This window comes from Cynocephalus volans, chromosome 7 (genome assembly GCF_027409185.1).
Source record: "Cynocephalus volans isolate mCynVol1 chromosome 7, mCynVol1.pri, whole genome shotgun sequence".
Lineage (NCBI taxonomy): Eukaryota > Metazoa > Chordata > Mammalia > Dermoptera > Cynocephalidae > Cynocephalus > Cynocephalus volans.
In genome coordinates this window covers 68,811,405-68,828,114 of record NC_084466.1, presented here as the reverse complement: position 1 = coordinate 68,828,114, position 16,710 = coordinate 68,811,405, and positions in this window count along the sequence as shown.

Genomic DNA, 16,710 nt, shown 5'->3' with positions numbered 1-16,710 from the left:
ATAGTATGATAGGTTTAACTTATTCTGTAGTGTGCAGAGAGGGCATATCCATCCATCCAACCAAAAAGTATCTCTTGATCACCTGCTGGGTTCCTAGGCACTGTGCTAGGTCCTGGAGATATGGTGGTAAACCAGCAACCTGGGCTCAAGCATCAGGGGACTTACAGTCTTGTCCACTGAGTACATACTTTAGATGTCGGTGCAGATGGTGTTAAGAAAGAGCTGCAGTAACTTTTGAGGGCTGTCTTGCAAGGTTGTGAGCTCCCTGTGGGTGGAATTATTTGATCAAAATCTGACTTGCTATTTGCCAGTGGTAGGGGTGGAGATATGCTTGTTAAAAATTTTTTCAAATTGGAAAAATGTTGGGCTATCTGACTTCTATGACCATTCCTTCCTAACTCTATGAATGCACTATTCTAAGTTGCTTTTAAAAAACCTTCTCAAGGAAAAATGCTATGGAAACTTAACATACAAGAAGTATTTCCTATATAGGTTAAACATACGAAGTGGAAATGAATGAAAGATGAATTGCAATTGGTTTTTCTTTTGTGTACTCGGCTGTGGACATGGGCAAGTCACCATGTAAGCTGAGATTACCTGCTTGTAAGCAGAAATTATGATGTCTGTTTCTACCTTCCCAGGATGAATATGCTAAGAGAAGCTCCATTCTTGGAGATATCTATTCATAATTGTAATAAAAGAGTGAACATTATTGATTACTTACTGAATCTCAGGTACTCTGTTAGATACTTTCCATTCCCAATTGCAATGAATCCTCACAACAATACTCTGAGGAATATATTACCATCTCCATTATGCAGGTGAAGAAACTAAGGCTGAAGAGTTTAAGATCTTGCCTAAGGTCCTACCAGGTTGACCTGGGGTTTGAACCTAGGGCCACCTTGACTCCCAGGCTCATGTTGTTCATTACAAGATTTTGGGTTTCTTGAAATCCCTCTTGGCTGTGGGATTCTAAGACATTTGGTGGCCAGCCCATACTCTACTGGCTCATAATGTATGTCCAATCTGCCTGCATTCACCTGGGATGCGATGGTGAATCACCTGTAGACAGATTGCTATGAGACACAGAACCTCTTTAATTATGATTCTTAATTTTTCATTGACTAATTTCTTCTAGGCATAAACAAGTCACTTTCAAACCCAGAGGTCTGTCCAACTAACGTGATGGATAGAAGAATTGCATTTTAATTTAGTTGAAATATAATTAATACACAAGCAACTCCTTTTAGTTGTATGGGCTACTTGTCTGGGGTTGTACAGAGAGAGACCCGTTTGCCTCTGCCCTTGAGGGGTTTGCCATAGAAAGAGAACATGCCGACTGATTAAGATACAGATGCCACCAAAAGAAGTCCAAGAGCACAGCTAGAGTAAGCAGCACAAGGGAGCCCAGCACATGGTGCTGATGTTGGACAAAACGGGTGAGTCCTTCATGGGAAACCATGCAGATGGGCCTCCACCTGTCCTTCCAGGAAAGAGAAAGTGGAGCGTCCACCTCTGGGCTTCCTGCTGTCACGACTGACAGCTGCAACGTTGCCCTCAAGTTCTTCACAGGTACCTCGTACATAGACTCAAAATGAGCTGCAGGACCTCTCTGCCTTTCAGCACCTTTCAGTATGGTATAGTGGGGAGAGCACATAGGTCTGGCTTTGGATACCTACTTCTTACTAAGTATAAACCTTGGGCAAGTCACCGAATGGCTCTGAGCCTTAGTTACATCTTCTGCAAAATGGGAAGGTAATACCTACCTCTCACTGTGAAGGTGAAATGAGACAGCCTCTATAAAGTACCCAGCATGGCACCTGATAAGTAGGAGAGGTTAAAAACATCAGCTTCTTTGGATTATGTCCCCACCCCCATCTCATCTTAAGAAAAGACCATTAAGGTCACTTCATGTTCACATAGAAAGGGGCCTTGGGAAACACATGTAACTGACTGAGATGTGAATCTATGTTTTATCCAAAAATATCTTTTTAGATGTGTTGCAAGAAAAACTCAAACAAAGGTCTCTGGACTTGAACTTGGAGCTGATTTTTGTCTAACCCTTAGAAAGCAAGTCATTCATCATTAGCTGAGTTAATCCTTCTACTCATTTCACACCGCATCATCACACTGGTCTGTGCAAAGCCCCCTTCTTTGTTGTTTTGTTTCCTCTTAGGAATGTGTTTTGAAAAATGTATATTGTTGTTTTGTGTGCATGTATTTTAGATTTACATACATACTTTTATACTATGCCATTATGTTCCCTAATGTTTTACAATAAACACTGTGTTTTTGAGATCTACCTATGTGGTGCTACGTGTGTGTCTGAACCTTGCTTCCAGCACTGGGTAGCTCCACTGTGTGTGGCCACCACACTTTCTTAATTCACTTGCCCATTGATGATCATCCAGGTTGCCTCCAGCTCCTCACCAGTGTAAACAGCCCTTGTGGACTGTCTGGAACTTTCCCTAGGATGCTTACTGAGGAAGAGAATTTTGGGGTCATAGGATATGCATATATTTAATTTGACTACATCATTCCAGATTAAGCTCTGGATCACCAAATCCATCTACATCCCACTAATACTGCCACATCTCTGCCAATCCTTGGTATTTCCTATCTCTCTTATTTTTCCAGCGTAATGGATGTGAAATTGTATCTCATTGTGTTAATTTGCATTTGGGTGATCACCAATGATTTTGAGCGTCTCTGTTTCTTCTTCTGAAATTGCTTATTCATATCCTTTACCCATTTTTCTATGTTGTGGGTATTTTTGATGTTGTTGATTTGCAGTCCATATATAGCATAAATTTCTCACCAATTTTATTTTATTTTTATTTTTGGTGGCTGGCCGGTATGGGGAACCAAACCCTTGACCTTGTTGTTACGAGGCTGTACTCTAACCAGCTGAGCTAACCGGCCAGCCCCCTCACCAGTTTTAGATATTACAAATATCTTCTCCATTTCTGGCTATTATCTATTGACTACCTTCATTATGTTTCTGTTGAAAAGACATTCTTAGTTTTGATGTGTTTTTATGGCTCTTTCCCACTGATTTGTAGCGTCCCTTTGCTCATATATTAGATCCCCATAAACATGTGGGCATGTCTCCGAGCTCTCTACTCCACTCCGTTTGCTGATTTGTCTTTCCCAAACTCTTTTCATTACTATAGCTTTAAAAGAGATCTTATGTAATAGGGTAAGTTCCCCTTCTTTATTATTATTTTTAAAAGCTGATTCAACTTTCCATGGACTTCTATTCTCTCCAAATCAATTTTAAAGTAAGTTAAGTACCTTAAAAATCCAAGTAAAATTTGATTATGATGGCCCTGAATCTATCAATTAGTCTGGAAAGCATTAATATCTTAATAATATTAAGTTATCCTATCCAAGACTATGGAATATCTTTCCATTTATTAAAATCGTCTTTTATAATAGATAATTTTAATAATATTTTAAAGTTTAAAAATAGAGATCTTGTATGTATTCTTGATTAAATTTCCATGCTTTATACTTCTATTACCATCAATTTAAAAAAATTAATAGAATATTTTCTAGAGCAGTTTTAGGTTTCCAGAAAAACTGAGCAGAAAGTACAGAGTTCCCATAAGCCATCTACCTCCTGTCCCTGTTTCCTCAATTACTAACATATTGCATTGGTATGGTATATTTGTTATAACTGATACATTATTATTAACTAAAGTCCGTAGTTTACATTAGGGTTCACTCTTTCTGTTGAAGAGTTCTATGGTTTTTGTCAAATGTGTAATGATGTGTATCCACCATTATAGTAATATACAGAATAGTTTCATTGCCCTAAAAATGCTCTGTGCTCCACATATTTATTCCTCCTTCCTCCCCTTTCCCTCAACCCCTGGCAACCACTGACTTTTCACTGTCTGTAAAGTTTTGCCTTTTTCAGAATGTCATATACTTGGACTCACATAGTATGTAGCCTTATCAGACTGGTGTCTTTCACTTAGCAAAATACATTTAAGATTCCTCCATGCCTTTTCGTGGCTTGATTTCTTTTTTTCACTGAATACTCATCCATTGTATGGATGTACTGCAGTCCATTTATCCATTCACCTATTGAAGGACATCTTGATTGCTTCCAAGTTTTGGTAATTGTGAACAAAGCTGCTATAAACATTTTCATATGGACATAAGTTTTCAAGTCAACTGGGTATATACTTAGGAGTCAATTGCTGGATTGTATGTGAAGACTCTGTTTAGTTTTGTAAACAACTGCCAAACTGTCTTCTAAAGTGGATGTACCATTTTTCATTCCCATCAGCAATGAATGACCGTTCCAGTTGCTCCAGATCCTCATCAGCATTTGATGTTGTCAGTGTTTCAGATTTTAGCAATTCTAATAGGTGTATGTATCTGATTGTTGTTTCAACTTGCAATTTTCTGATGACATATGATACTCAGTATCTTTTCATATGTGTATCTGTATATCTTCTTTGGTGAAATATCTGTTCAGATCTTTTGTCTACTTTTTGAGTTATTTGTTTTCTTACTGTTGAGTTTTAAGTAGTATTTGTATATTTCAGTATACGGCCTTATCAGATATGTGTTTCTCAAATATTTTCTCCCAGTTTGTGGCTTTTCTTTTCAACTCTCAATCAATTCTTTTTATGTCAAGTGGTAAATGTTTGCAAGTGTCAAAGGAAAGTAGGTGATGTGATCAGCACACGGTTGACATGGTCTCGAAGGTTCTGATTGAGGGTGGATGTCACTGATTTAGAGTCAGTGTTGGGCAGATGTTAGAGGGATGTGTGGTGATTTTTTTATTCCCAAATTTTCGTTCTAATTTTCAAATTTTGGGAATAGCAAATTTGTGGTTTTGAGAAATTTAAAGTATAGATATGGTATGAGAAGCCGTGTGCTACAAAATAGAAGTAAGAGACTAAGTGATAAAGCAAAGAGATGGAAGTGTTTTAGTCCACTCCTGCTGCTATAACAAAATGTCTTAGACTGGGTATTTTAAACACAAATTTATTGCTCATGGTACTGGAGGCTGGGATGTCCAAGATCAAGGCACTGGCAGATTTGGTGTCTGGTAAGAGCCCATTCCTCATAGGTAGCACTGACTTGGTGTTCTCACATATGGATGAGATGGAAGGGACCAGCTTGTTCCCTCAAGCCCTTTTATAAGGACACTAATCCCATTCATGAAGGCTCCACCCTCATTTCTTAATCATCTCCTAAAGGCCCCACCTCTTAATACTATCACATTGATGATTAAGTTTAAACATATGAATTTTGGGGAAAGCACATTTAGAGCGTATCTGAAGGGCTTTGGGGACACATCACAAATGCCACGGAAATGTGCTCAGGGCCATCGTAGGCTTTTTTGCACTGATAAGCTCTAATGACCAGCCCAGCTGCTCTGTAGTCCAGTTTGGTACCAGAACTAGTGTGAATAGCATTTCTGCCTCAAAAGCCTTCTGGCTCCAAATAAGGCTTTGGGATGAGCTCAAAGCAATTATTACTTAGCTTGGAATATAATCCTGAAAACAGAGAAAATTAAGCAGAAAGTAGCTAAGGTTGAAAATAGAAAAAAGGCACCAAATTTGTGCTTGGATGTTCTAGTTCTTTAAATCTTGCTTTAAGTGTTACTTTCTCACATATTTCTGTATAATTAGCATTTTGACCACTTTTATACAGCTGGATTAAAGAGTGAGGTTTATCTCTTGTTTCCTTTCTACCCCCAAGCTGGATAGCTAGACAGGCAAGGCTTTTCCTCACCAAGCCGGCCTTGCTCTTCAGGAATTGGCAGGTAGAGTTAGTAGGAAAAGGCGGCCCGGGGGCTGCAGGCACAGGGCATGTGCTGCTTCTTTCTCACTGTGGAGCGGAGGGCATCAATGATTTATCATGAAATGGGTGAGCTGCGCCATGACCTACAAGTCTTCTCAGAGCAGGACCTGAGGGCATCACTTCTATTGTATCACAGCTGGTCCATGAGAAGAAATGGACTTGGCATCCCTGAAGTAGCCTGATTTGTCTCAAAAGGACGCTCTGGCTCAGCTCTGAAAATGTCATGACCTCCTGTGAATGCCCTCAGTGCAGGACTCCACTGGCTACCTGCAGGGCGGCCGCACGGGCAAGTGCCGAAAGTGAGAAGACTCTGGTGGTGATGCCCTGAGGCCCAGTGAGGGAGCTCCCAGTCACTGCCGCAGGACTGTGGCTGGCCGCTGCTGTGACTGCCATTCTTATGTGTCTTATTCTAGTCTCACGCACTGTCCATCACAAACGTCTGCTGCTGGTCACATGGAGACCACAGTTTGAGAAACAATCACAAGCCTCTAAGGAACTACGGTGGGGCGTGTGAGTGGGAGCAAGGTTGGCAAGGCTGGGCTCTTTAAGCAGTGGCTTTAAACAAATTCTGCCTGAGGGAAAGACAGGGCTGTGGGAGAGGCGTGCAGTCCTTGGGCAGACTCTGAAGAGCATGGGAGCGGGACGCCAGGTGGATAGAGCAACACAATCCATTCTGATTCTATGTGCAAGTTGCATGTTAAAGCAAAATGATCACTTTTTTTCCCCAGTGGGCAGAGGAGGGAAATTAGGTAAGGGGGAGGGGGGGATAGGAAGAGCAACAATTAAAATGGGTTGAAAGCATTTTGTGAAAGCTCCAACACTGAAAGCCAGCCCAGGGAGGCTGCACCTCCATTTTCCAGGCTGCTGCTGAGACCGCACAGCAGGTCCCTGATGTGACGAAGTGAGGCTAATATTTAAATGCAGAGGCAGAATTCCAGCACACACATTCTGTGAACACACCCCTATTACAGGAGATCAGGAGGTGGGAGGAGGCGGGGCTGTATGGGATTGAGATTTTAAAACTTCGTGATTTCTATTTTCAACACAGTAGTGATAGTGATGGTGATAGCAATGCGGTTTGGTTGGCGACAGAGTGGTTGGCGACAGGGTGTGTGAGTGCTGCGGGGAGGGGGTAGTGCCAAGAAACCACAAAGGCTGGCACTGTTCTGGAATGTCTCCAGATGGACAAGCCAGAGACACAATGGGTGAATAGCAATGATAAAAAAAGCACCCATCCAGCCCTCCAGTGCACTGGGCCCAGAAGCCAACTGGGAAGGGAGTGGGGGTGGGGGCATTGGTGCTGGCTGCAGATGTAGGCAGACCCTGGTGAGGTCACTCAGAGGCAGGTGGGGTTGGCCCTGCAGATGACAAAGGCTTGTCAGTCCTGCTGGTCCCCCAGCTGAGGGTGTGAGGGACAGAGGACTTGGTGCACAAGTCAGGGACTATCACAAGGTTGTCACTTTGGGAAAAATGTCCCACCATGAAGGCTCCCTGTACTACCTATTGGAGTAGCTGCACTCCAACAGAGCCCAAACCTGATTATTCATGAAAAAATGGGAAATTTCAAGCATGTGGGCTCCCCAAAACCTCTTTGTTGGGCTTGGCAATGCATATAATGATGTGAATGGTGTTTTTACTCTGAGGAATTACGTCTTTCAAAACAAGAATCGAGGTTTAGGATGTCAAGGAATAGAACCATCACACACAAACACCACTTAGTTTAAACAGGGATCACACATCTATTTTCTCTAATGAGCTAAGGGGCCGCTGCGAGCCAGTAGGAGGGGCGGGGAGGAGGGTAGGCACCACCTGTTGGGACTGGCCAGCCTTCCCCACCATGGTGGCTGCCACTCAACCTCAGCCAGCGCATCAGTGGTCTCCACTGGCAGAGGTCTTGGTCTCCCTCCTCCCCAGAATGGGAGTCCCTTATGGTCAGCACGTGGTGCACTGCGACCAGTTCAGGATGCCCTGGGCGATGCAGGGAGTTGTTAGGGCTCACGTGGACTCTATGCTCACTGGGGATCCTGCATACCCTGGGCTCAACTCTCGGTCTATTGCTCTGCTATTGCATCCACCACATTGGTTGGGCTCAAGATTACCTAAGCCGTTACATCATTGGCTGAATAAGTTGTTTCCAAGTTTCACCACAACTTACCAGTATATTCTGTAATTTTTCCTTATAGTCTAAAACACGTTTATGACTTTTGGGGTACAGAAAATGTTTATCTCCTTTGAAGGAGGTTGTCATATGCTATTGGTAATGGGGTAAACATGTTTACAACTTGAACTACTTTTAAGAAAAACATGTTTACATGCAAACGAACATTTTTAGTGGAAAAGCTTGTTTACCAGTTTTAGGCACAGCAAACGGGTTTTTATTCAGGCTTGTTTAAATGTGGGATGAGGCATCCTTTACAAAAATTCATTGAGCACGTCCCAGACTAGATGGTGGCTCCCCCTGGCATCCATTGTCTGCTTCAGTGCGTGTTTAGATTAGTTTGTATTTTCTAATCTACTGGCCTGGTCATCCTGGAAGCAGGGCAGTGCTGCTTTCATCTGGGAACATTTCATTAAAATTGCTACAAAAGATACTCAGAAGAATAGTGGAGATCTGACTGCCTTGGCTGCTGGTGGTTTGGGCTTGGATTTTTCTGGACACTTCATGAGGATGGAGGGAGTTTTTTCTTGTTCACAGCTGTATTCCCAGTTCTGAGAGTAGTCTGGCATGTGGAGAGTGCTCAATACATATTTATTGAATGAATGAACGAGAGAATGACCTTTTAAACAGACACCGTGTCACTCCACCCTCCACACCAAGGAGTTCAAATATTACATAGATCTTACTTTTTACTCAAAAACTTCTTCCCTATGAGGTAAGCAAAGAGCAGGTATTTGAGCCATAATACAAATAAGAAAAAATAAGTACTTTAGAAACGTTGCCCTTGGCTACCCAGGTGGATTCAGGGTAAAGTGGATATCCTGGCTCCTCATCCCAGGCTCAAGTTGTGAATATCTAAATAAAATAACTTAAATGAAAATATTTTGTAAGTCATAAAATTCTATAAACATTTATTATTGTTTTTAGTCAGATTTTTTAATGAGAGCCAACTTTTATTGATAGATGCTGTGTGAAGCCTTTTACAAGCATTATCTCATTTAATTTTCATAACCATCCTGTCAGGTAAATGCTCCTCATAGTCATGGCAGAAATATTTTTTAAAAATAGAAAAATATAAAGAAGAAAACCAAAAATACCCATGCTTCCACTCATTCACTAACATTTGTTGGTTATTACAATTTTCTTTTTTTCTCAGAAGGGATGCTGATGCCAGGTGAGTTAAGGATGAAGGGCTGGAGACAGGGATGTGTGTGCAAGGGTGTGCATGTGTCTGTGCTCTCATGCTGGCTCTAGTGGCAGTGGGGGTGGAGTGGCACCCTCAGAAGGATGCCGAAAGGCAGGACGGAGGGCTTCAACCTGTTGTCACAGTCCACACTATGCTCTCCTGGCAAGTGTATTAGTCAGGGTTCTCCAGAGACACAGAACACACTCACACACATATATACACATCTATATGTACACACACACACACACACACACACACACACACAGAGGGAGAGAAAGAGAGAAGGAGAAGGAATTGGATCACATGATTATGGAGGCTGAGAAGTCCCAAGACCTGTAGTCAGCAAGCTGGAGACACAAAAGAGGCAATGGCGTAAGTTCTGGTCTAAAGACTGCCAGTCTTGAGACCCAAGAAGGGCCGATGTTTTATTTCGATCAGAAGGCAGGAAAAGACCAATGTCCCAGCTCAAGGCAGTTAGATGGAAGTTCCCTCTTTCTCAGCCTTTTATTCTATTCAGGCCTTCTGATTTACTAAGTCTAGCAATTCAGATGTTAATCCCATGTAGAAACACCCTCATAGACACACCCAGAATAATGTCTGACAAAATGTCTGGACACCTCGTGGCCCAGCCAAGGTGACATATAAAATTAACCATCACTGGAGGGTATGGTACAGGTGGTGAATCTCAATTTCTGAAACCTCTGTATGCTTCCTTATGCCTGGGAGGCCTGAGGGATTGGCTGACCCTGCTGTTTGTTATTGTAAAAGCTGGGAATGCAAACTGGTTTGAACAAGGGCAACACCTGCCATCAATAGGAAGGTAAGTCTACTGGACAAAAATAGCCCAGTGCAGGTACCAGGAAGTCCTCCACGTAAGTGGGGACAGCTGTGGCCACAGCACTGGGGGTTTGGGCTAAGGGAGCTGAGCTCTGGGGGTAGCAGCAAGATCCTCTGATCTGAAATGCCTGGGAGAGAGCGAGTTGGGCCAAGCCCACCAGGTAGGGGAGCTTTGATCTCACGATGCACTTGAGAAGGAGGACAAGTTGAGTCTGGGATGCAAATTTATGCAAAATAGCAGGTGGGCCAATAGTCCTGGCTCTTTTTTTCTACCACAACAGCATGTTGATTCCCACTGGTCTCTAACATTTTATTTCTCCTAGTGCACTCCCCTCTGCAGGCCTGGACAGAGTCATTCAGTCTCATTACAGGAGGCAGCTGGGACTACCCAGACTGGGCTGGAGAACTGGGAGATGCAGGGGTGGCTGCCCCTGCCAGGGTCCCATTCTGGTAGGTTGTGACAGGCCTCAGCACTCCTGAGAGGGCAGGAGGCACGTGGGCAGGTGTTAAATACTTATCATGTGCCAGACGCCAGCTCACAGCTTAAGGGGCAGACAGACAGATGTGCAAATAAATATCTATTAAGTTCTGTCATGTCAGTGCATACAATGGCTATGGGAAGACAGAAGAAGGAGCAAAGAGTTAACATATTTAATCATCACAACAATCCTGGGAGACAGGAACTATTGACCGATTTTTGCAGATAAGGAAACTGGCATAGTCAGCACACAAATAATAACATAAAAAGCAATATAATTACTATTATGGTAGGAAAGGTAAAAATGCAATGAGAGCATCAACTGGAGTGCTCTACTGTAGTCCGGGGGTGGTGACCAAGGTCACACAGCTGGTGAGAATCAAGCTCCATATTACCTGACTTGAGTCCTGGGGTTTGATCGCTATGCGTTAAAGAAGGAAATATTTGAACTCTTCCCTGGGTAACCCTGATCAGCTACTTGAAGAGGCAACAATTTCCTGAACCCATGATTGTGACTTTAGGAAAAATCCCCAGCTGGAGTTTTAATAATAGAGTGTAGGCTGTATGTAACTGACGATAGCAAAGGGGCTCCCAGGCAGACAGAGTCCTCAGGGACACAAGCCACATCTGCACCAGTCTCGTAATCTCAGAAGAGTGTGTCCTTTCGTCCAATATTTACTGAGTCCTCCAGGGCTGCAGGGAATTGCATGGAAATGGGACGGGGACAGGCATGCCATTTTCCCTCACTCAGTTCATGGAAGCTGAAAATGAATTGGACTAAGACACCATCCCTGATTTTAGGAACTGAGAATCTTTGTGGCAGATACAGACCTGAAATTAATTAGCTATAACAAAAAATATTAATTCACTCATACATATATTAATTAATTCATTCATGCATCCAAAAATACAGTCTTTTGAACATAAAATTTGGGCTAAGGCATTAGGCTGGTGCTGGAAAATACAGACATCGTATGTACTTTAGAGTCTGGGGGGTGGGAGGACATGGCACATACGTTGCACTAGTGACATGGGGTGAGTGCACTGTTGGAGTTACGCTGGGGGCCCTGCAGGAGCACAGAGCAGGGGCATGTGATATCAGTGCAGTCAGGCAGAAAGGGTTTCTAGGAGGAGAGGCAGTGTGAGATAAGGTAGGGGGCTGTTTAGATAAAGGTCCTGTTTCCTTACAGGGAAAGAGCATCCTTTCCCTCAAGTGCCTAAGCAGTAGAATGGCCTTGTCAGACCCACGTGTGGGTGGGTCATGTGGAAACTGGGTGGTGATGAATTTGAAGGGACAAGACAGTCTGCAGGACACCATGTAGAAGACAGACACAGGGCTGTCCTTAATGCTAAATAGGGGCAGAAGAAAGGCCTGTGCGAGCCCTGAGGAGGAATGCTTGGTTCTAACTTGGAGGAGGGGGTCAGGCTTCACCCAAGAATTGCTGGGAAGGATTGGGGGTTGCGGGTGAGGGCATGCACTGGGCAGAGGGAAACTCACATTTTACTACAGACATAAATGCATATGGCACTCTGGGCTTTGATTTCCCAACCTCTCCTGGCCAGTGGACAGCTACTGGGGTAGCTGCAAAGCCCCCTCCATCACCTGACCAGATCCAAAGGGGCGGGCCCTGATAGCTGGGTTTATACCATGCGACGCAATAACCCTGGGCCAGCTAATCAGCCAAGGGAGAACACCTGGACCACAGTGGCCTATAGGCTTCTGTCTCTTGAGATTAGAACTGAGAGACAAAGGCTAAGAGGGGACGCTGGGCCCCATTTTGGGGCAGAGCACCAGAGTGAAGCTCCCCAATCTCTTTCTATGGGCCCCGAGCTGTCATGGTTCTCTTTTCTGAACTGCATTTATTCAACTTTCTTTAGAATTACTCCGAGATTACCCTTCCAAAAAACCCCTTCTTTTCTTTTTTTATTAAATGAGCTTTTGTTATTTGTAACCAAAATAATAAATAACCAGAACTCACTGGCCAAGGTGAATTGCAAAGCAAAAATAATATACTTTTCAAAGCCAAGATCCTTTAGACAAGGATCTTGTCTAAAGGTTGACTTAGCCAAATTATGTCTGTATTTCTGGTCTTATAAAATTCCTAATCCTTCCGAGACCACCTGCTCACCTCAGCTTGGACTAGTTTGGGGCTTGCTTTCAGCACATGACAGGCTGGCAGCTGCCTGTGGGGAATGATGGAAGGGGAGCTGCTTGGACATGGGCAGGGTGCCCTGGCTTTAGCATCTGGTGGGCCTGGTTATTCCCAGGGTATAATCTGAGTCTTCCCAGGCTGGGGTGGGGATGGGGGGCATAGAGAGAAAGAAGACGCCAGGGTGGGCCTGATCCTTACCATGGTGCTCACACCTCAGTGAGTGTGATTAGCCTCTGCCAGGACTTGAATTTGAGTGTCCTGTAAGCTCAGGCTCACGGAAGCCCAGTGACAATGACCCAATTGCTTGCATCTTTTCTTTCTTACTCCTAATCCGCATTTTCAGAATGCAGTTTAGAAATTCTTATTGGTCAGGAGGCAACGTTAGCCTCTCCCATGGGACTCAGCAGGAAGCTAGAACAACATGCATTCTGGGTGCATTATACATTTAATTAATTTGCACAAGAATATTTCAGTTGCTTTCTCCCTCGTATGAATAAAATCCACATGATTTCCAATCTGTTTCTATGGTTTCCTTCCTCTGTTCAGATACATTAATTAGCTTGTCAGTTCATTACGGATTTTGGTGCCTTTTTTCCCTTCAAATCTGAGTCCATATTAATTTAGTTTTTATTTCAACAGTGTTTAAAAATAGAGCAAAATTATTTTGACTAGCACACAATCAGGCCCTAAGTGTTTAAGGAGTTTGTCGTGTTGCGTTTCCCTCTCTTGCCTTGGATGAGACGTGGCTGTGGTCTCCTGTCGCACTTTGCAGCAAGGCGAGTCGGTCTCAATCTTCTCTACGATATTCAGTTTCGCGTAAAACCCTTGGCTCTGGCTTGTCAGGCAATAGTGTGCTCTAAAACTGTCAGGACTCTTCTCAGGCTTAGCCTTGGCAAATACATCTTCATGAAGGGAAGATTAGTTATGTCTTTTTTATTTAGTTGTTGAAAGGCATGAACACCGTGGATTCCCTCATCCTAACACTGGGGGCCATCATTTAGTACTGTTCCAAAGAGCAGTCTTGGGACTTCAGCCCCTCCTCAGCAGGACAGCGGGGGGCACAATGCTCCCACCAGCAAGGCTATCCCTGCAGTCTCTGGCTCTTACCTTATTTACTCCCAGAATGACGGTGCTTGCCCCTGGCCATACTTTCAGATCATTTGGGGGAACTTTTAGAAACTACTGATGCCTGGGCCCTATCCCAACCCAATGGAATCAGAGTCTCAGGGGATAGGGTCTAGATGTTGGTATTTCTTAATACCTAATGGGCAGCTGGATTTGAGGAGCACTGACTGCCCAAAGGCATGGTAAAAGGGGCATTATGGGTTGAACTGCACACTCCCCTTTCAACAAAGATATGTTGAGGTCCTAACCCCTAGAATCTTAGTATGTGCCCTTATTTGAAGATAGGATCTTTGCAGATGTAAGCAAGCTAATATGAGATTATTGGAGTGGGCCCTAATCCAACATGACTGGTGTCCTTATAGAAAGGGGAAATTTGAAGACAGCACACACAGGGAGAAGACCTTGTGAAGATAAAGCCAGAGGTTGGGGTGATCTTTCTATAAGCCAAGGGACACTAAGGATTGCTGGCAAACTGCCAGCATCTAGGAGAGAGGCATGGAACAATTCTCAGGAGAAACCAACCTTGCCGACACCTTGATTTTGGACTTTTGGCCTGTAGAACAGTGAGACAATAAATATCCGTTGTTTAAGACACCCAATTTGTGGGTACTTTGTTATGGGGGCCTAGGAACTAATACAAGGGGGTCATTGCCCTGTCTGGAAATGCCAGGCCTTGTTGGGAGTGTCATGGAGCTGCTTTGGGGCCACCAATAGGATGTGTCAGAACCAGATATCACCCTTCACAGACTCCCTGCTACTAACCCAGGCTCACACGAGGGCACTGAGGGTGTGTTGTGAAAGGCCCATCTCCTCTGCCAACCTTCCAGGCACACCTGGCTCGCTCAGTCCTGTCTGTCTTCTGCTGCCTACCTGATGCTTGCCTCTGGAATCAGGTCTTCAGCCGCTTCCCGGGAAGTTATGCCTTGGGTCTCACCATGCTGCCCTGCTCTGGCATTGGCTCCAGCAGCCCGATGGGCTGGACCTACCTATATCCACACCCTTTCCCTGTTCCTAAAACCCCAGCAGGCACTGAAACTTGGTTTCCCACTTGCTGGTGCTTGGACAGGCCCTAAAAATGCCTGGGGTTCTCCCTCTGGTACCAAAGGTAGGAGCTGGGTCTGGGATCTGGATATGGAACACCCTCAAATCCACCATGTTGGTTGGTGCCTGCTGTCCCCTGGCTGGAAGCCACTTCAGTTGGTCTGAACATAACAGCATTTCTCCTTATGAATTAAACATTTCCAGTGGCTGGTGGTGCAAGATGCATCCTCTGGCTTGCTCCTTCCAGGTGAAACTCTTCTTGAAATCTATATGGATGGATGACAGGCAGGATGAAACATAAGCCTTTTGACTCAGGGCTTACCATATCACTGAGAATGATCAGAAGGCTGTGAAGCACCAGAAAATTCCTGAATGTGAGAAAAAGAAGATAATCTATAATCTGTTTGTCAAAACATCCAGGTAGAAAGTAGAAAACACAGTTTGTCATCTGAATGTTTATTTTAAAGATTTGAATGGGAGAAATGCAGGCCCTGGATGCTTCACTTCTTACCTGTTACTGCTGTTAGCTCTTCACCGCTGCCTCCCTAACCCTTCGCAGCTGGAGGCCAGGCCAGACCCCTGAGAATTCTGCCCACTTGGCTCATAAGCCAGTTCTGACCAGGGTAACTGCAGGAAGAACCTCCTTTCCTGAACTTGAAGTTAATCTTGCTATTGGGAGCCTGAGAGTGTTGCTGGCTTGAGCCCATGTTTTCTGAGTGCCCAGGGTCCTCCTTAGAGACAGTGGGGGTGTTAAAGAGGTGAAGTTTGGAGTCAGACCTGAGCAGGGTTGCTGGTCTCTCTTCCCAGCTATGAGATCTTCGGCTGCTGCTTAACTTCTCCAAGCCTTGATTCCTCATCTGTAAAATGAGGGTAATAAAGATCTCCCCCCGCAAGGTTGCTCAGAGGAGATGACATGCAGAAAGCACTTGGCATAGAGTAAGTCCTCCACTGACAGTAGCTGCTGCTGTTTTCAACACCCCTTTCCTCCTCTTACGTGCTCCCTGCTCCTAGGATTTCTGGTGTCTCTACCTCAGGTGCAGGCCCTCTGAGATCAGTGACGATCCCTGGACTCTGGCTCTGCTTGAGACGAGTGATCATTCAGCTAGCGGTGATGGTTAGTTTTATGTGCATTTGACTGGGCCATGGGATGCTCAGATATCTGGTTAAACATTATTTCTGGGTGTGTCTGTGAGGGTGTTTCCTAAGAGATTAGCATTTGAGCTGGTGAACTGAGTGAGCAGGTGGCCCCACCCCCCAGCGTGGGTGGGCCTCATCTAATGCATCGAGGGCCTGAATAGAATAAAAAGGTGGAGAAGGTTGAATTCACTCTGCCAGATGCTTGAGCTGGGACATCAGTCTTCCGCTGTTCACTCTTCTGGTTCTCAGGACTTCAGACTTGGACTAGAATCTGTACCATTGGCTCTCTGTCCTTTGCATTGCACCACTGGCTTTTCTGGGTCTCTGGCTTGCAGACAGCAGATTGTGGGATTTAGACTCTGTATTAGTCTGTTTTGTGTTGCTATACCAGAATACCTTAGATTGGGTAATTTATAAGGAAAAGAGGTTTATTTGGATTACAATTCTGGGACAGCTGCATCTGGCCCGGGCCTCAGGCTGCTTCTACTCATTGTGGAAAGCGGCAGGCAGCTGGTGGGTACGAGTGAGATCACATGGTGAGAGGAAGCAAGAGAGAGAGAGAAGGTGCCAGGGTCTTTTAAACAACCAGCTCTTGCAGGAACTAACTGAGGAGAACTTACTCACTACCCCTCTTCCACCAGGGAGATCATTAATCCATTCATGAGGGATCTGTCCCCATGACTCAAACAGCTTCCAGCACTGCCACATAGGGGATCAAATTTCGGCGGGGACAACACATCCAAACTCTATCAGCCTCCATAACTATGTG